The sequence below is a fragment of the Protopterus annectens genome, chromosome 5.part1, assembly GCF_019279795.1.
Source record: "Protopterus annectens isolate FY-2018-M chromosome 5.part1, PAN1.0, whole genome shotgun sequence".
NCBI lineage: Eukaryota > Metazoa > Chordata > Ceratodontiformes > Protopteridae > Protopterus > Protopterus annectens.
In genome coordinates, this window is record NC_056736.1 from 143,165,925 (window position 1) to 143,187,087 (window position 21,163).

The window sequence follows — 21,163 nt, forward strand, 5'->3', positions numbered from 1 at the left end:
GATCTATGCCTGACATACAAAGCTATGTCAAATCCAGAATTAATGGACATGCTCCACCTCAGTAAATCTAAATCCCTTAGAGCCACACGCTCAAGGGACTTGAACCTCAGCACAGAAATAAATAGACCTTCCTGGAGGGACAGGTTCATAACCCAGAGGCTCCCTTCGCTCTGGAATAGAATTCCAGTTCATGTGAGGCAGAGCACCTCACTGAATCTCTTCAAATTGAATCTCGATAAGTGGATGGGGGATCGTAGGTTTGTCCCAGGGATTACTCCCGTGTCACTATTAGACAGAGGCACAGTAAACTAAACCTTAAAAAGGGCACAGTATGCTCAAATCAAGGGGTGGCATAAGCCATACAGAATCGGGCTAGGCTTATAACTGCCCCAGGGCAGATAGCCTAGTATGAATCTATGAACCTATGAACCTATAATATATGGCCATGTGTGCATCTCTTCATTTATATATATATATATATATATATATATATATATATATATATAGATAGATATATATATATATATGTATATATATATATATATATATATATATATATATATATATATATATATATATATATATATATATATATATATATGCATAGGTTCACAGGTTCATAGGTAGGTACTAGGCTATCTGCCCAAGGGCATTTATAAGTCTAGCCAGAGTGTGTCGGCTTTCGCCTCCCCATTGATTAATTAACTGATCCTCTGCCAAGCAGAGCCAATGAAGTTATCCCAGGGGTGTATTTTCTGTTATCCATCCACTCGTCAAGGTTTCTCTTGAAGAGTGTTAGTGAGGGGCTCTGCCTAATGTAATTTGGAATTTTGTTCCAAAACATGGGGAGTATCTGTGACAGGAATCTATCCCTTCAGCATGTTCTATTTATTGTTGTGGTGAGGTTTAGCTCAATAGAGCACGTGGCTCGCAGTGACTTGGATTTCTTTAGTTGGAGCATGTCCATCAATTATGAGTTGGACATGGCTTTGTAAGTCAGGCAGAGATCACCTCTGAGTAAGCAATATGCCACTGAGTACAGCCAGAGTTTTTTAGTCGGACTGCATATGACATATGTTTGAGGCCAGTAATCCTCTTGGTGAGGCACTTTTATGGTCATTCCAGCTGTTGGAAGTGTCTTGTGAGGTACATCCCAAATGGGGCATTGTACTCTATGATGGATCTAATGAGTGACGAGTAGAGGGGCACTATAACCTCTTTATTTCTAGATGCAAACTGTTTAGTAATTAGATGGGCAACATAGAAGGATTTCCTAACTACTTTGGCAATATGATTGAGAAAAGAGAGATTACTGTGTACCTGGGTCCCCAGATCGCTTATTACCTCTTCTGTATTAAGGGGGCTGCCACCTATGTGGTAATTTGTGTGTGTTTTGTTTTTCCCAAATGGGATGACTATGCATTTTTTGGCATTTAGCTTGAGGCCATGACTTTAAAACCAGGTGTCCATCTCAGTAAGGCCCTTTTGGAGGATGTCTGTGTCAGCCAGAGAGTCAATTATGGCTCCCAGTTTGCAGTCATTGGCAAACTTGGTTAGCCATCATCCTCCTTTTTTTGCCTGTACTTCTGAGAAGTATATGCCGAACAGTAGGGATCCCAGGACCGAGCCTTGTGGGACACCACTTATGACTGGTTTAGAGTCGGACCTGGAGCCCGCTATTCTTACCATGTGAGTTCTGTCTGTAAGCCAGTTGACAACACATCTCATGACGTAGGGGTTTATGTTCAGGCTGGTGAGTTTTTCTGTAATACCCAAGTAGGGAATGGTGTTGAAGCCTTGGTGAGGTCAAGGTAGGCTCTGTGAACCACATTTCCCTCGTCTATGGCTTTGGTGACTGTCTCGAAGAAGTCAACCAGGTTTAGTAGGCATGATCTGCCCTTAACAAAGCCGAACTGGGTTGGCTCATGTGTTTGGAGGTTCCCAATGTCTTTGTTAATGAGTTCCATGATGATGCTCTCCATAGCCTTGCTGACCAGGCTAGTCAGGTTTATCGGATGATAGTTACCAGGGTCAGTTGTGGCCCCTCCTTTGTGGAGAGGAATAACTGTAGCTGTGCCCCATTCTATGGGCATGTAGCCTGTGGAGAAGATGAGGTTGAACAGCATGTTTAGGTGGGGGGTTAGTTCATTCTGTAGTTCATGCTAGACGCAGCCTGGGACACCATCTGGTCCCATTGACGCTGTGTTTTTGGCTTTTGAAAGGCCTGTTTTCACCTGTGCGTCTGTGATTTATGGGAAACTACACTTCTCCGGTATTGTTGTAGGCCCTTTTGGAGGTGAGAGGGGGTAAAGTTTGCACTGAATCTACCTGCCAGGATGTTGGCAATATCAGTAGGTTCAGTATATTTTGTGCTATTTTGCAATAGTCCAGTGCATATCTGCGAGTTGCCACTTAAATTCTTAACATAGCTAAAGAAGGCTTTGTGGTTATCTTTTGAATCCTTGGCTATTTTTCTTTTGAAGTTAGCCTTGGATGATTTCACGAGGGACCTTAGTTTCTTACTGATACTGATCAGGGATGTATTTCCTTCTTGGTATTTGCTTTTTTTCTGAACTAGTTTCCTCCTTCTATTGTATTGCCTGTTTATTGCAGGAGTCCACCAAACTGGTTTCCTTCTCTTAGAGGAGTGAGTCTTGGTTTTGCTTGGGATGGCACAATCCATGCATCCTTGCAGGTGCTCATAGAGTCCATTTGTAAAGGTTTGTGCATCCTGAGCAGCATTATCCTTTAGCGTGGGGGCTGTGAAACCTACAACCTCTGTCTTAAGTAAGGTGAAGTTTGCTTTAGAAAATTTTTTTACTGTGGTTTCCTTAGCTGGGGATGGTGGTGGGGTGTGGACATCCAGAGTGTTTAGTTTGTGGTCTGACCTAACCAGTGATGGGTTGACCTCCAGTGTGGAACACCTGTCTCCCATGTTGGTGATGACCAGGTCCAAGATGTTTTCACCTCTAGTAGGGGAGTTTACCAGCTGATCTAGGGCACTTGAGTTGATGAATTCCAGGAAGCTGGGCCTGGGAATTTGTACTCGAGTAGTTTTCCCAGTAAATGGTAGGGTAATTGAAAACACCCAATATCAGGGTGTTTGGTAGGACCTTCAAGTTTTCCAGTGTATCCAGAAAGGTGGAGTGGTGGACTTGGGTCATGGATGGTGATCTGTAGCAGGCCACAATTTGCATTGCAGATTTGCCTGATGTTAGTTGCACATGGATGATCTCAGAGGTATCATGCTGTGCCACTAACCTGGAGGTCTAGCTATCCTTGATGAATATGGATACACCACCTCCTTTTGTGGTTCGGTCCGTGTTCTGTGGCTGAAACATGTGGTATGAGTTGTAGCCCGGTAATGCTGGGGTGCTCTCTTGAGCCTTGAACCAGGTTTCAGTTACTGCACAGATGTCAAAGTTCTCCATACTGAGGAGTGCTTTGAGCGTGTGCATTTTGAGATTTAAACTCCTGGCATTGAGTAGCATAACCCTCAGTTTTTTGTTAATTGTGCTGTTTATGGATGTAGGTTTGACTTTTGAACCTTGCCTAAAAAAGGCACTTTGGGGGCAGCAAGAGCCTTGGCCTGTATTCGAAAGCCTAGGGGTGACAGGTGCAAGCCATCTCCTGTGAAGCAACTTGGTTTGTCGAGCATGTCGTCCCAGGCTAACAGACACTGGATCCCCTTTGAATGAGACCAGAAGCTTAGCCAATTGTTGAAACTGATAATTTTTTCTTTTGACTGATATATCATTCTTGGTGAGGGCAGGATGCTACTCAGGGTTAGGATCATATCAGCCTGAGCTGCATGATCAGAGAGCTCTTCCATGTCTCTGTTCATGTAGTCCAGGCAGGTACATCGCAGGTCATGCACACCAACATGAACAATGACAGAGTCATATTTGTACTTGTTCTGGAGTGACCTGAGTGCTTGTGTTATGTGGCGGATTCTGGCTCCTGACAGGCAGCTAACAGTAACCTTCTGCTTGTCCAGCCTAGTGATTGGGACGTCAGTGTGCCTGACTATAGAGTCACCTATTACTAGTGTGTTAGGTATGTTATTTCACCTTAAGGGCTGTGATTGTGCAGCACACTGATTTTGTGTTTTATGTGTATTTTTTGCCGGTGCTGTTTTAGTAGGTCTGTATGCAGCTGGAGGTGTGGTGCAAGTTTTAACCTTCTCTTCTTGATTGTCTGTTCCAGTCTTGGGTGGAGACAGCTTAGCTTCCAGTTTGGCTGTATAATTGCATCTCTCACATATTTTGTGGTAGGAGGAGAGGGTTGTCTGTGTACATGAGGCAGTTGTAACATTGCCTCAGAATACCCAGATTCACCAGCTGGACTGGAGTGTGCACCTGAAGTCGCCCTTTGGTCATGCCTGAATAGTAGGGTGAGCTGCTTAGTCACTTGGTTGGTGAGGGGTGAATAAAGTGCCTTGCCCTGCTGGGCAATCCGTGTCAGGGTATATTACTGCTTGCTATTAGGTCTGAGCAAGTGCTGGACTGTAAGATGCTTTTTGAGTGCTTAGGTTGAGAGTTAGACTAGTTTCAAGGGAAAAACTGAAGAGGAGACTTAGTGGAGCCAGGAATAATTTAACCATAGCTAACCGGTGTGCAAAACTGTGCAAATGCAGTTTTTATAGTAGAGAAATGAAAGAGATAAAAAAATTAGTCCAAAATGGCCAATAAACTACTACCTTCTGGGCTGGAACCACTCCTCCAGGGACAGATAGGCTGCTAAAAGCTCCCCTGTCTCACAGGTGAACAGAAAAACTTCCTACTATCCAAGTAAGGTATGGGCAACTCAGAAACTAGTATCACAGTCCTGAATACAGCACTAGCCTAAAAACTGGACTATACTAGATTAAAAAGGCAGGAAACAAGGATTTTTTTTGTTTTTGTTTTTTTGAAAAGATAAGGCAAAAACAGCTTTATACGACTACAAATGATCAGAAAAGGCTATCACAATTTAGTGTGTAGCCTACAACAGTTAAACAAATCATTTAAGCAAAAAAAACAACTTTTTAAAAGTGCAGGCAGTCAAATAAGTACAATATGTGAAAAAAACAAGCTTTTAAATCACAATATACACTGGAAAATCTGTGTTTAGGCAAAAAACAGATAAGTACAGCAAGAAAGTACAGAAAACTGATACTTAATCATCAATTTAATTAATCATCAATATAATTAATATATCTACATATATGCCTATACAGATCTATCTATATATAGCTATATATGCATGCACATCCTATGTATACAGTTATGCCTAGTTATGTTGGTATATATGTAGATATCTATAAGGTTCTAGGTTATAACATCGACAGCACAACACACATGAAGAACACACATCACCGACCACACATCATTGACAGTTCACAAACCACGCACATACGCACACACACATCACATCATCAAACAAACAAAAAACAAAAACAAAATTCCTGACCCCAAACCCACACAACACACACACACAGCACACCTACAAAACAAACAAAAACTAAACCATACACACCTATCCACAACCCTTACGCCCTACCTAACCCTTCCTAACCCCTAACGTCACTATAACCCTAACTAACCTAAACAACCCTAACAACCTAAACCACTACTTTCCCCTCCCCCAAAAAAAAAACTGCACCCTTACTAAACCCTAACCCCAACTTAACTCATAACTTAACCTGCCCCTAACCCCCTAAACCAACAACTGCTGCTTACTGCTAACCCTAACTACCCTAACCCACCCCTAACACCCCTCCAGTAACCCCACTCCCATGGCACTATACCTACTTGCCACCATGTCCGTACCGCTTGCATACCCACATTTCCCTTTCTCCATGTTCTCCTTTCTCCATGTCCGTTTTCTTTCCATGTCGGTGTTCTGGATTCTCCGTGTTTCTATCCATCTATAAATATATTTGCATACATATCTATTCTGATATACCTACTACTGTCAATATATATGTAGATATCTATATGTATATGTAAATATGTATCTATATATGTATATGTGTAGACATATATTGCTCAGTATATGTATATATCTGAGTGTTTATATGTATATATACATATGTATATATATATATATATATATGTAGATATACTTATCCATCTATGTATGTCGATATGTATATGTGTATATATCTGTATAGATATATGGATAATTAGATATACATATATGTTCATCATATGTCCTGAACATGGAGATGACCTCAGCCCCAATAGTCCCAACTCCGTAGTGCAAGGGGATGTCAGGTATGTACTGCAGTTATATTTATAGACTATTGCGACTGTAATAGGGATTGTCTTCACAGATATGGTGTGTGTGGGTGGTCACATCTGCTTTTAACATGTGCGCCATTAGCTAATGACAGACATCCTAAGGACATCATAGTACAGTACCACTGCTAGCACAGTAATGCTCCTGTGGACTACAGCAGAGATATGGCCAATATATATGAATAGTCTGACACACTCTAGATAGTCCAGAGGTATACACAGAACCCCTTAGTGCAAGACATGTTGGCCAAGCCTGACAATGTGGATGTTAACATCCATGTAGGTGAGTATAACACGTAACTACTGGTATATATTTGCCCCCATAGGTTATGCATTCACACCCCTGTCTGTCCTGACACATAATAACCGCTGGTACAGAGGTGCCATGGCCACATACTATGCACTAGTTACTGACATACATCTGTACAGAATCCCACTGCTTTCTCTGACATACATGACTGTTATGGTGGCCCAGCAGCAGTACATCTGGTACATATCTGGACAGGACATCTCACTGGGTAAGTACACTAAGCTGCTAGGGATGTAACAAAGCACTGTGCAGGATACAGGCAGACTGTCTCAACACTGGCCTACATTTCCTGTGGGGGAATACACATGCATCTGCATATATAGCAGGTTCTACAGGCATGTCACAGCACAGAGTAACAGACACCTGTGTGAAAGTGCATAACCACAACCAATGTGAACACCGCCACAGCCACGTGTGGTAAGCTAGGGTAATATTACAGTATATGGACAATCTGTTCAACACCATCCTCATATGTGCCACTCACACACTAACCATACATATACTGGGCCGGTACACAGTGTGGCCCGATGCCTGTCTGTGGTATGAGCCAATAGGGTAACATACAGTGGAGCAGCATGTAACATCAGATAGAACAGGACCAAGAACAATGACATCTACCACAGTCTGTGCACAGGCCAAGGTACATATTAACAATACACACACTGTCGACAATCACCATAAGTACACAGACCTCAGTACTGTACACACAACCACAGAATGTCCAGGTTATGTCATCAAATATAACCCCTACTATACATAACATGTGTAGCAATCTATCTAACTGGCTTGTTATCAGATATGATGTCAATAAATATGGTGTACAGCACATATGCACCTCTTACTGCAAGACATATGTACAAAAGTTGACAGAGTTGTGGCTGGAGGCACAAACACAGGGACAATATTGACATGTCGCTGTGATAACCTCATACATTTACTGTTGTAACAGGGTTTGTTGCAACAGATGTCCTATGAGGGATATGAAGTCAGTAACTCTCATGGCTGTCACCATCTACAGACTGCAATCCTCACACTACCTTCTGCAGTTCATAGACATGTGCTCTGTGGGTAACACAAGAAACAAAAGGCACCACACACTGCCCAGTCTGCATATGACCCTACAGATGGGGGTTTCCTCATAAATATAGCACTGACATGACAGGTATTATAACATGTAGGACAGCCATATTCACACACACCCTGTTAAGCCAACATTACTCCAATTGCAGTATAGCAACACTTACAGTCTGTAGTCAGGTCAGGCACATCCCCCTCCCATGTGTTGGCCTGTTTCCACAGTGTATGTTGTTAGAGGTAAGTCCCCAATCCATCCGTGATGCTGTTTGCCAAACAACAAATCTGGTTCCTGCTCACAGTGAATGAAAAGGCCCAACACCAACATAATGTTGATAGATATTGAAGTGTGTTTCCATGCAATTGGCTATGGATATGTTACCGCAGCTGTCCCACATGCAATCAGCTAGAGGAGGGGTGCAATTCGTGCAGAGGCCATCAGCTGATCATGAGCATCACTTACAATACACATGCTGCTGCCTAAGCAAAGCAGGCGTAAGTCTCCACATCCACCAGAGAGGGAGTAAAAGAGGCAGAAAGAGGCAAAGATAAGTCAGGGAGGAGTGGGACAGTAAAACTTAAGCATGTTTGTGTCACACACCTACTAGTACAGGGTATCAAACCCCTGATGGCTATGTAGTGCTATCATATGTCTATGCAGTTATTGGATGCACCACACAGGTTACATGTTGAGGAGACCACCAAATGTATATGTGATGGTGAGTGGCATCTGCTGCAGTGATATGGTAGCTATATGGTAGGTATAGTACACGTGCCTGTCTGCATGAACAGGTGTCAACGTCAACACAGCCACAGTCTCACAGGGATGCACACACATTGACACATTTGGCAGGGCCAGGAATACAACTCATCACTAGTTAGGTTGCCACAACACAGTACTGTGCAGGTATCACATGCACTACAGGGGTCATAAGGAGGTTATATGGGCAAAGGGTATGTGACATCAGACAGTATGCTTCAGTATGACAATGGGGGCTGTAGTGAGTGTGAATGTGGTCATAGTCATCATACAACATACACACAGACACAGGGTGCCACTACTGACATGCATAGGCGCATTGCCTCACTGGTGGGTATTGGACGACTGTGCCAGATGGCTGTAGAAGGCTAGATGATGGGTATACCTTGGCATCAGGCCACATGATAATTGTCTGCAGTGTCGCTCAGGGGTGTTGTGTCTGGATTTGCCCACACAGGTAGGTATTGTATTCAACATCCAGTCACCTGGGTAACTATTGCGTGTGGCCAATATTGTGCATTGTTTGCCATGTATGTGTTCCTTAGTCCATGACATGGACGGTGTCTGGGATGTGCACGTTTCTCACAGGCATGGTACAGTGACGTGGAACCATACCTGGGGTGTCTGGCCCATGTTGTGTACACAGATTGCTATCATCAGATGTGCCAGTCCTGGCCTCATGTGGTGGGAACTGTTAATGGACAGCAGGTTGACCCTGCACCCACATTGATAGCATGATACAGGCATTCCCTGGTGTCAGTGGCATCTGTCCACACAAGGCATGTTTTTCAGGCATAGTATGTCCTTTGTGGGTCACATTTGATGGCACCACAGGTGTTACAGGTGTCCATTGGGGAACATAGGGAAGGTGCACTGTCTGCATGTACGTGCCTATTGGACTGATGGATAGGGTGCCATGCCCTCAGTAGCCCACTGCAATCACACCATGGTTATTATCAGTGGGCAATATGCAGGGTAGTACCAACATAGCAGCTGTTGCCTAGGCAAGTGTGTGTGTGTATGAGACATGGGTTTAGTGTTTTCTCTGGGTAATACAAGGGTTGCTAACTTTGTTCACCTGGCCTTGATGTCACCTGTAGGGATATGGATTGGCACTCCAGCCTCTTGCCTATTTCACATCTGTTGTCCCTGTATGGTGGACATTGTGATATATACTACTTCTTCTACTTCTTTCGGCTTTTCCCAGTTAGGGATTGCCACAGCGGATCACCTGTCCGCTCATGATTGGCAGTGGAGTTTTATAGTGTCGAGTTGCCAGCCCAGTGCCCAACCTTCCACAGAAGGCACACACATGCACGCAATCACCTCTAGGGCCAATTTAGGGTATCCAATCCACCTACAATATGTCTTTTGTGATGTGGGAGGAAACTGGAGCACCCGGAGGAAACCCACATGACCACAGGGAGGACATGCAGACTCCGCACAGAAAGCACCCCAGTCGAGGGTCAAACCGCAGAACCTCTTGCTGTGAGGCAGCAATGCTAACCGCTGCACCATTGTGATACATACTAGGGCCAACATATAAGAAATATGCAAAACCCACTCCACATTGAGTCCAGTTGTTACACACTCACAACCAACTCCACACAGGATACGAATGACAAACACAGACACACACACACCTGTCATGTTTAGGATTAGAACTCAACTAGTTTATTACACTACAGCACTATGAAATTACAGGATGTGCCATGGAGATTACTGGACTACTCCTTCCCCAAAGGTGTATTTCAAAGTGAATGCCATCAGCAAGATTGCCAAAGTAGGGCATTTGAATTGTAATGAGTGTGACTAGCCTATAAAGCATTGCTGTCTACACAGACACACACACACACACACACACACACACACACACACACACACACACACACACACACACACACACACACACACACACACACACACACACAGTTGCCATGTCTGGGATTAAAACTCCTACCTCACTAATTTATCACACTACAGCAGTACACAGTTATAGGATGCACCATGGAGAATACTGGGCTACGACTTTCCCAAAGGTGTATTTCAAAGTGGATGACCTTAGCAGGCTTGTCAGAGTAAGGCTATGGGGAGGGCAGAGAGTGTGCGCATGGGCCATAAGCCATTCATTTAGAGGTTGACACACCACATGTGGACACACGCAGGGTTATAGTCCACAGATATGTGTACACAGCTTCTAGATGACTACTTCCTTGTACAGTCATGTTGCACTGCTAGCACTTGCATCACATAGTCTGTAATGCTGACAGATACCGGTGGCTGATGTCTAGAGTGAGTGACATTTGAACCTCATGGGGTTGTAGCCATTTGGCTGTGTGCTGGGTGGGACAAGCCTGATAATGGATAGCTCCTTGTCACAGTCACTCTCTTCCACACATCTATGTATGTCTACTTTTGGCTTATTATAGTGTGTTGTCCTTGGATATATGTCTGTATTCCTATCTACTGTCTGTGCAAAGCATGACTGGTGCATACTGAGGAGTGTCTGCACTAACATCTTGAACTGCCAGATATGTATGGTCTACTGCTGTTTGCAGACATGGGCTTCATTTGTTTGTGTGTGAGCATGCCCAGTATGATCTTTCAGTATGTTGCTGTCTGACATTGCCTTCATTTAAGTGTGTGAGCGTGCCCAGTATGCCATTCTGTACTGAATGTGTGGATTGATTCCAGGTAGCTTGTACTCCAGTGCAGACATTTGTGTTGTACACCTAGAGGTAGCAAACTATTTCTGCAGGGTATCCAGCAATCATTTGGCAATATGGGGACAAAGTGTGCAGGGTGTAGTGTGTACTGTAGGTGATTGTGTCTGTGCTGCATCAGCTACATGGTCCTGCTGTTAGCAGAGACATTCAGACATGTGTACATTGTGATGTTTTCTGTCCTCATGTACTGTCAGGCGGACATTCCTGCTCACACTGATGTCTTGGGGGACAAGGGTGACTGCAGCTGTGTGTCGTATTGTGGAGGGGGAGCTGCAGACACTTGCTGCTGGGTCTTTGTATCCAGTTCAGCACCTTGGTACAGTACTGGCAGAAGATCCCATACTTGTACATCCATCAACATGACCTTATGGCCTTATATTGCTATGGCAATACCTCACAGCTGTACAGATTTGCACAGGTTTCCCAGAGGCAGGGGCCATAAGTCAGGACATTACCCCTATTGTGGTGTACAGGCAGGTATGTAGCCACCCATTTATGTGTCTACAGCCAGGGATAGCGTGTGCACACAGCTTTGTGTTGGACCTTGCACATTCCATGCTGCCCACACTCCTACCCCCCTCTGTTATTCTATCCTCTTCCATACATTATGCATACAGTCTCTGATACTTTCTCTAAGTTTATCACATCATCACAGCTGTGTGTTGGTGGTGATCCACAGTTCATGCAGTGGTGACATGGTGGACATGTTACTGTGGTTTGTCCACATGGCCTTGCATATGGCTTATGTGGAGTGTGCTGTGTTGTTATTTGGGAGTCCATAACTTAACAGGCACTGGCAGTACATGTGAGACACAGGCCCTTGGCAGAGGCCTGTGGGCCATTAGGTGTTGATGCGGGCCAGATGTGGCAGGACGTTGCTTTCTGTAAGTTCTACAGACTCAGACTGCCATACAGTATATTCCCCTGGGGTGACAGGGTAGGTGCGCTAGGTGTTCATGCCAATACCTTCCATCAGTCTTGATCAGGTGGTGGGGATGCTGGCAGGGTGCTACGTATGGCTAGTGGCACACCTGCATGGGACACCTGCACTGCATTCTGTATTGTTTTGCTACTGTCATATACAAGTGGGGTCATATTGTACCCATTCCCCACAGCAGGGATATGACCAGAGAGGTACCTGCGGGCGGTGTTTGCATGAGCTGGGTGCATATGTTCTATGGACACTACTTGCATCTGACATATGCATTGGGCATTCCAGTTATGCTGGCATATGCAGGTACATCAGCTGTTTCCCAATACATCAGTCCTACCTCGTTTGTGATCTGCAAGTGTTCGGGCAGGCAACACCGGTATCCTCTACTACAAGACCAGATAATGTGATGCATACTTGTATGTACAATTCCAAGGGTGTGTCCATTTCACAGTGACACAATATATACTGTATGTCTGGGATACTTTTCCCTGTGTACTGCGTGTATATCTATCCCAACAGCCAAGTCATGTCAGTCTTTCAGATGGTGACACATATTACCACCATACATTTAAACTGTCTTACTGCTAGCATGTGTTACACTGGTGGGTATTGTCTTTGGCACTGCAGTTATGAGGACTTGTCCCTGTCATCAGCAGTAGTGGGCAATGGCCACCAGGTCTTACCTCAACATGCATACATACTAACCACTCTCACACAATATGAAACACTCACCGACCTAACACACTCATATCTGCATACTGTACAGATGCTACAACCTATCCTGCTACTTTGGCCACCTCTGTGCATCTGTGCTCCACTAGTAGTGTAGCTGCACATACATGTTACTACATTTCTGCATAGGGTTGTGGGGGGGCACACCTGACTGTTACGACGTGTGTACATCGGATTTCGGGGAGGCACAACAGACCGTTACTACATTTAAATATAGGTTTGGGAGACACATCTGACTGTTACTACATTTCTATGTAGGGTTGGGGAGAGCACACCTGACTGTTTCTACATTACTACACAGGATTGTGGGAGGGGGGGCACACCTGACTGTTACTACATTTCTATGCTGGATTGGGGGAAGGGGCACACCGGACTGTTTCTACATTTCTTCACAGGACTGGGGGGGGGTGCGCCTGACTGTTTCTACATTTCTATACAAGACTGGGGGGCACACCTGACTGTTACTATATTTCTACACAGGATTGTGAGGGGGCACACCTGACTGTTACATTTCTACACAGGATTGGGGGGCACACCTGCCTATTTCTACATTTCTACATAGGATGGGGGGCAAACCTGACACTTGTACACATCTGCTATGACTGTACTGGTATGTCAAGTACTCCATTTCATTCTGTATTCTAGCCTATCATGCTGACTAGAGGCATATAAGTGTACTACAGGTCTTAGCTTTGATTGACCTACATATTAGTTTCTGACTTCCTACCCTTCAGAACTAATATCGCACTGCCTGACCTGCTGTAGTCTGTCTGTGTAGGCCTGGGGGGTGATTATCCACAGGCATCATTCAGAGGCCAGAACACAGCCTTTATTTGTGTTTGTCTACACCTGTCCTACTGGCTGAGACTGTTGTTGGGTATGTGAACCTCCCTGATTGGCATGTGTGAGTCATATGGACACACATGTGGCCCAGCACATTTCCTGCAGTGGGTTTTGTCACCCTGGCTACTATGGTGACACAAGTATTTGTTAAAGATGTCATAGTGCCACTATAGGTGTCTACCATCTGCTGGCATACTATTCAGCCACCTCATTCCCTTGCATGCTCACATCCATACCAAAGATACAGGTAACAACACATTCTACTCCATTCAGCAATTAGTAGGTTGAGTGACTTACCTTGTGGGTGTCCCAGTATTGACGGTGGTGCTGCAGGGCTGCCTATGTTGGATGCATATAATACACTCCCTACACATGACCGAGCACAGGTAGTGCCATGTTTAGCATCCCTTTTACTGTATGTGAGAGTAAGAGAGAGAGGTGTTATTCCCTGGGTCCCTCCTGTGTCGGTGTATGTGCTATGCGTTGCCTCTTTGGCAAGGCCAGGGCATACTGGCCATGCCTCCTTCTGCCTACTGGGGTAGGCTCAGGTTGTTCCTCCTCCGAGTCACTGTGTGCAGGCCTTGGCAATGGTAGGGGGCTGTGTGGCCCTGCCCTGTGCTGTTCCTGCTGTAGCTCTTTCCACAGGATCATATTGTGTAGCATGGCACATACAATGATAATTTGGGTACATGTAGCTGGTGAGTACTGCAAAGCTCCACCGGATGTGTCCAGACACTGGAACCATGACTTGAGCATCCCAAACACATGCTCTATTATAATTCTTGTCTGTGCGTGCACCTCATTATGGAGTTTTGTTTGGTTGTGTGTGCATTTCTGATGGGTGTAATCAGCCACGTCTCTAGTGTATCCAACATCCTCCATTAGGTGACCATGAGGGATGTCCCCATTGGCAAATCTGTGGTACAGCTGCATCAGATGCTAGATGTGGGAATCATGATAGCTTCCAGGGAAGCCAGCACACACATTCATTATTATGTATTACTTTGTCTAACCTGGTTGAATTCTACGACCAGGTTACTTAACTTTGGACAAAGCTTTCTGTCCTGGTGTTATCCATTTGGACCTAGCAAAAGCAATAAACACTTGTTTGTTGGACACAGATATAAATATTTATTTTATTGGATGGATAATAAGGTGGTTAACCAATAGGAAATAGAGAGTTCAGATAAATAATCATGAGGATTCAATAACCTCTGTGTAGGGTCCATGTACAGCCTACACGTACAATACCCATGTACATGATCACGATCAGTCCTCTGCAGCACGCAATGCATATTAATAAGGCACGGTGCGGTTGAACAAGGTTTCACAGCATGCACTATTGCAACTTGCCTCTCCATGAATGCAGCATACAATCAATAATAATTGTCACATATTCACAATAAAGCATGTTTGCACAATGGTGAGTGATGCACAACATTGTTTAGCAATGGTAAAACGAAGTACTATTGGTTATATTAACTTTTGATACCACCAACATGTCATTAGTACCCCATTGAGTGCATAAATAGCTGATGACACAGAGTCATAAATATCACAATTAATAATCTTGTTCTATACATAAAAGTATTTGAAAATGATAGGTGTGCCTTTATTTGAGCCCAGTACCATCTGAACTAAAAACATATACCATCAATGCATTTAACAAATGGGGCTAGAGAGTCAGTTGAGTAGCAGGTGTATCTTACACATTGATTAGATAATCACACACTAAACTGCCGTTGTACACACCTGCTACTTAAGTTAATCCTTGGCCACAGGTAGTAATTGGCATGTTTTTTTCATAAACTGTGGTTATACCATACTACTACTGATAATACTAGAAATAATAATAATAAATAATAATAATAGTAATAATGCAATACCTGTTATGCTATCATCTTTCTAATTTTGTAAGAGCAATATTTAAAATGTGTCCCTTTATGTATGGGCATCTGTCCTCCCATTATGTATGGCTTTGTCTAGGTTTATTGCCTTCACAAATTGTCAGGTATGTTACAATTATTGAATTAATGTTTTACTAGTATTGCTGAGTGATACTGTGCATCACGCAAACATGCTTTATCGAGAATATGTTATGATTTGTATTGATTGTATAAAATACAAGTGCTAATTAACTGACTCTATGGCTGGATGGGTTAATGCATTGATAATGAAGGCAGAAGGTACTGTGTTCAAAATGGGGTGTCAGCATAAGTTTTGCAAGTGTTTATTATACCTTTATGTACATTCACTGATACTAGTGCCGCTCACCATCGCTTAGTGATGCTGTGCACCATGCACCATTGTGCATAGATTCTTTAAAGAAAAGAAATGGGGGAGATAGTACAGTGGTGAAATGGGGAGCAACCGGGGGCAATACAATGTGAAAAGAAAAGCAGGAATATGCAGGAAGGGTGCAGGTAAGAACCATAGCTATCCATTTCTGCAGCAGTAACAATTTAACACATATACCCAGTCTTAGCTGAATTTGGACTGTCACCTCCAGAGAGAGGTGTGACAACAACATAATTGCATTATAAAAATATGTGCATGAAATGGAAAGCTATGCATGCAACATGATTTTTTTTGGGGGGGGTAGGTGCACTTTTTTTAAAGAGAGAGTGGAATGCTGGGGAAGGAACATGTCTGGGGCAGGAAAGTTGGAAAGATGAGGAAGCATTTGCAGACTGACAAGACATACAAGACAGTAAACAGGGTTGGAGAAGGACACATGAAGGGGTGAACACCTTGGTTGGGGTGAGGGTTGGGAGATCAGAAACTTATGGATGTCAAGTTTGGTGACAGTGAGAATCAGGTCCTCACCCACTGGGCTGCCATCACTGTCAACTCACTGGGCAGATGGCTGCACTGTCTGACATCTGTGTGTCCTTATGCTATTCAGAATGATGTGCACCAATTGTGTGGCACACAGTCCTACACACCATACCTGGCAGTTCAGCTCAGGGTGACAAAATCACCCCCTCTGCCTCTGCTCCCAGCAGGATCCACAGGCCTATCATCTGGGTAGAACTACCTGAAGATCCAGCTAAGGCAGGAGCAGCAAAGGGGGTGCCGCCAGGCTGCAGCCCAAAAGTGCTGGGTCTTGGTGCTGTAGCCAGTGGAGTGAGTGTAGGTGGATTACAGGGATCTGGCTTATCCTGCTGTGCTTTAGTAATAACATAAATAAATGTAAAAATCAATAATGACATAAAGCATAACACAAAGAAATGGACATAATAGAATTAAATGAATTAAAGAATAATAGAATAAAGTATTATAAAAAATAAGATAATTACAAACACAGTAAGACTAAGTCAAAATCAAAGTAAACTTTGTCGATCAGATATACACAGCAGTGCAAGCTGAACAAAATTATGTTGCTTTGGTCCCCGTGCAAGACATAACAGTGAACACACTGCGTGACAGTAAGAATAATGCACATACAGTAATTAAAATATTAACACAGTAAATTACCACAAACGGACAGGAAGACATTAGACAATATTATACTAGTAGGTGTTGCAAAGAGGACCTCACATTGTGATTGCATAGATACTGCACTTCATCAGTTGTAGGATAATATATTCTGATGTTCATATTGCACATGCATGGACTGGTGACTCACTCCTATCACACATTCAGGAAATAATTGCTTAAGAAATTAGGCTAACTGTAGCAGTTATTGAAGCAATTTGCCAGAGTGATTACTATAGATACGTAACATATCTGGCAGTTCAGCTTGAATAAGACATGAAAATGTATTTAACAACAAAGCAATAGAAAATATACATAATAAACAGCGCATTACAAGTAAAATAAAATAATAATAACCATAGAAGTATTAATTAAGTAAATAATAATATAAACTTAATAACAATAATAAAAATAATAATACAAAATAAGAAATCCATAAAAACAAACTAGGAGAAGGGGTGGGCTGAGAGAAAAATAGGAGAAGATTAGAACTTCACAGATAATATAAAAAGCTTTCTATAATTAATTTACTCTGTTCCATTACATTACTTTTAGTATTAGCAAATGCTAGGAAATTCCTTCATTACTTGAATACTACCCTGTTCCTAACACATACAACCTATAGTATAGATCATATCGCATCCAGCAATCATTCATGGGTGCATATATTGCAAGTATGCATGTTCCATGCACATTGATTTCACTTGACAGCAGGCCATTCAAGGCACATGTATAGAGGTCTGTACTTCAAATGCTATCATGATGAATACATAACACTACTATATTTTTATTGATGAAAACCTAAAGCACTATTGGAAACAACTGAGTTTTATATTTGAGAAGTGTGGTATTTGAACACACAACCAATGACTACTTTAATACTGTACATTCCCTTTGGAATACAGCATAACGCAAGCACATTTTCCTTTTACACTTTAAAGATTCATGTTCACTGTTATTTGAGAATGTACAACTGGTGCTTTGTGTTAAAGGCCACACCTCTCAACCATTTAGAGCAGGATATCTGCACAGATCATACAAGAATGAGGGTACAATGACCCATACATGGGAACACATGATACATATTGCTCATACACACATGGAAAGTTGCGTAGGATTTGTGATAACATACATTGTTACACATTTCTGTGCCCACTTATAATGACGACAGTCTTCAGCAGACTATTGTCATCCCTTGTTTATAGGTCTTACGTTACATTGCAACATTTAAGTCAACTTAAACAGTATTTTTTAGTTGGGAAGTGTGTTTTCTGAACTGATAGCCCCTGCCTACCCTCTAATACTGTACTGTTATTTTATCCTACAAACTAATGCATGCAGACTTTCCCTTTAAACTGACAAATGCATAATCAATGTGATACAAGTGGTTGACACAATAAGCTATATTTACTGTTAATGCTACAATAACAGTACTGTCTGGATGCATACATACCACTTACATCTCTCATCCTTACTAATCTTGCTTCATAAGTTTGCACATTCAGTAATCTGTCAGCATCAGCTGTGAAAAAGCAGACCACAACAGAATACCATTAAGAATACCAATCCTGAACAAATGCAGCTGCTAACTTTTACAAGCAGTGCTAGTAAGTGATACTTGCACATCTGTGAAGTGCCGCCAGTCTGACATTCCTCAATTCAGCAGTCGAGGGTATCCCTCTTTTTCATCCTGAGGTCTTGGTAGTGATTCCTACACTGCTTGGCAGTGCAGGGGATACCAGAAGCACTGGACAAATCCCAAGCCAAACTATTCCATGCATCTGATTTGTAATCAGATCCATGATAGTGCTCCTGCAACAGCCAGGAACCATACTCATTCACCAGGAGTCCAACAAACACTTTGCACTCCTCCACACTCCACCTTTGAAACCGAAATCTCAAAACCTCTCCATCTAAACATTGTCATCACAATGAACAAAAAATGCTAGAGGGATAGGTTCCTGACCCAGAGACTCCCCATACTCTAGAATGGACTGCCCATACATGTCAAGCAGAGCACATCCTTGGCCCTCTTCAAAAGGAACACAAATGATTGGATGGGAGATAGGAAATTCACCCCGGGGATCACGTCAGTCGCCCTGCTAGACAGGGGTCCAGGGAAGCAAAAATTGTGGGAAGAAATATTCAAGGAATTGTTATGGCTAGGATTGCATAGGCCCTAGGGCCGATAGCCTAGTACCAACCTATGAACCTATGCCTTGGGCATCGCACACGACCTGGCAGTTGATGGAGGTGATGCCCTTGCAGTTGATGTAGACCCTACCCCACTCACCGGGTGGTGCTTTGATGCATATGTGGGTGCAGTCTATAGCACCCACTACCTCAGTGTATTCTGCTATTTGGTGGAACAGTTGCATATTGCTGGCCAACACCTCACGGGTGTTGGGGAAATATACGTGCTCACTGGCATGTGCTGACATGGCATCCAGGAACTGGTGGAGTACCCTGGATGCTGATGCCTGTGAGATCCCCATCATATCCCCAGGTGGCCTTTGGAAGGTACCTGTAGCTAGTATTTGTAGGCCTACACATACCTTGGTATCCACTAGGATGGGTTCCCCTCTGTTAATTCTGTGTGTCAGGTGTGGCCAGCACAGCTCAACAATTTGCTGCAGGAGGTCCCTGTCCACCCTATAGTGCTTCACTATCTCCAGCTCATGTAGCCCCTGGCAGATTATTTTGGGTATGTACACTCTTCTCTGTCTCCTCACTGTGGGTTGGTTGACAGAGTTCACATCCTCAGCCTTTTCCACATGTATGATAGCTATTGCAGCCCCTATCAGTTTCGTGTCAGGATCTCTGAACACCTTGGTGACATTAGAAACAGAAGATTAACTAATGCACTATATAGACATGTTATCAAACATCCCACTGCCAAATTTACATTCACCATCATTGATCATATCATAGGGAATCGATCTTTTAAAACAGGTTGGCATGATATCCTAAATACCAAAGAAAAAAGGTGGATCATTAAACTTGGGGGGCTTTTCCCTCCTGGATTAAATGATAAATTATAATTTGTAATTAACCATCACTTGCATTACGTATATGTACTTATTTCTTATCAGGTTGCATTGCTTAGGTTTTTGCATTTCAGCTCATTTTAGGATACTGTGGCTGGTATTCAACACCAGAATTCTTATAACCTGACTTTTGTTTCGGGTTTATTTTGGGGCATTTACCCTTTATTGTATGTTTTTTATTAAGTTTGTTTATTATCATTGATATACCAGTATACTGTGTCTCTTTGGATTTTTTCATTATAATCTGGAGATATGCATGCAACTTAGGCAAACTTTTTGTTTACTGAACTATGTATTTTTCAATTACTTTTGCCTTGATTGTATTTTTCAATTACTTTTGCCTTGTTTGCATTTTTGACTTATCAGGAAGTGATGTCATATAGATGCCTTAGAGAACATTATATAAGATGATGACTAAGTGCTTTTTGCTGACTATACTACTGATGAAAGCCTTGCTGCTGAAACCGGTCTAGTTTCAGTTTTATTAAACTACTTTTGAACCTTCCTTGGTGCTGGCCTTTTTCTGATTTTGGGTCTAACAAGTGCTCTTGCCGTGCACCAGCCTAACTTGCTAGCTCCTATACACTACATTGATTTTCGTTTGTGCTGGCTGTTGGCGTTTGGGAGTTCTACCATTCAGGTAGTCATCTTTTTTGTGGATTGCTTAGGATTTTTCATCCTGGACATCGTTATTTTCGGATGCATGGCATCTACATCGCTTTCTTTTTAAAGGATTGACTTTTGGTCATCCTTTTTTGGTTTTGTTGGATTATCATGTTTATCTAAGTTAACAAGTGAGTATATTGGATGCATTAACGCTGTTGAGTTTATCGTTTGCGTTTACACGTGGTTGCAAGTGTTTTTTCCACCATCTTTTGGATTGGGATTTGTTTTTCAAGATCGTTGTGGTTTCCATACTGTTTTTGGACATATCAGGACTTCGAGGATCGATTTGGCCTTTTTGGACATTGTTTGGAAC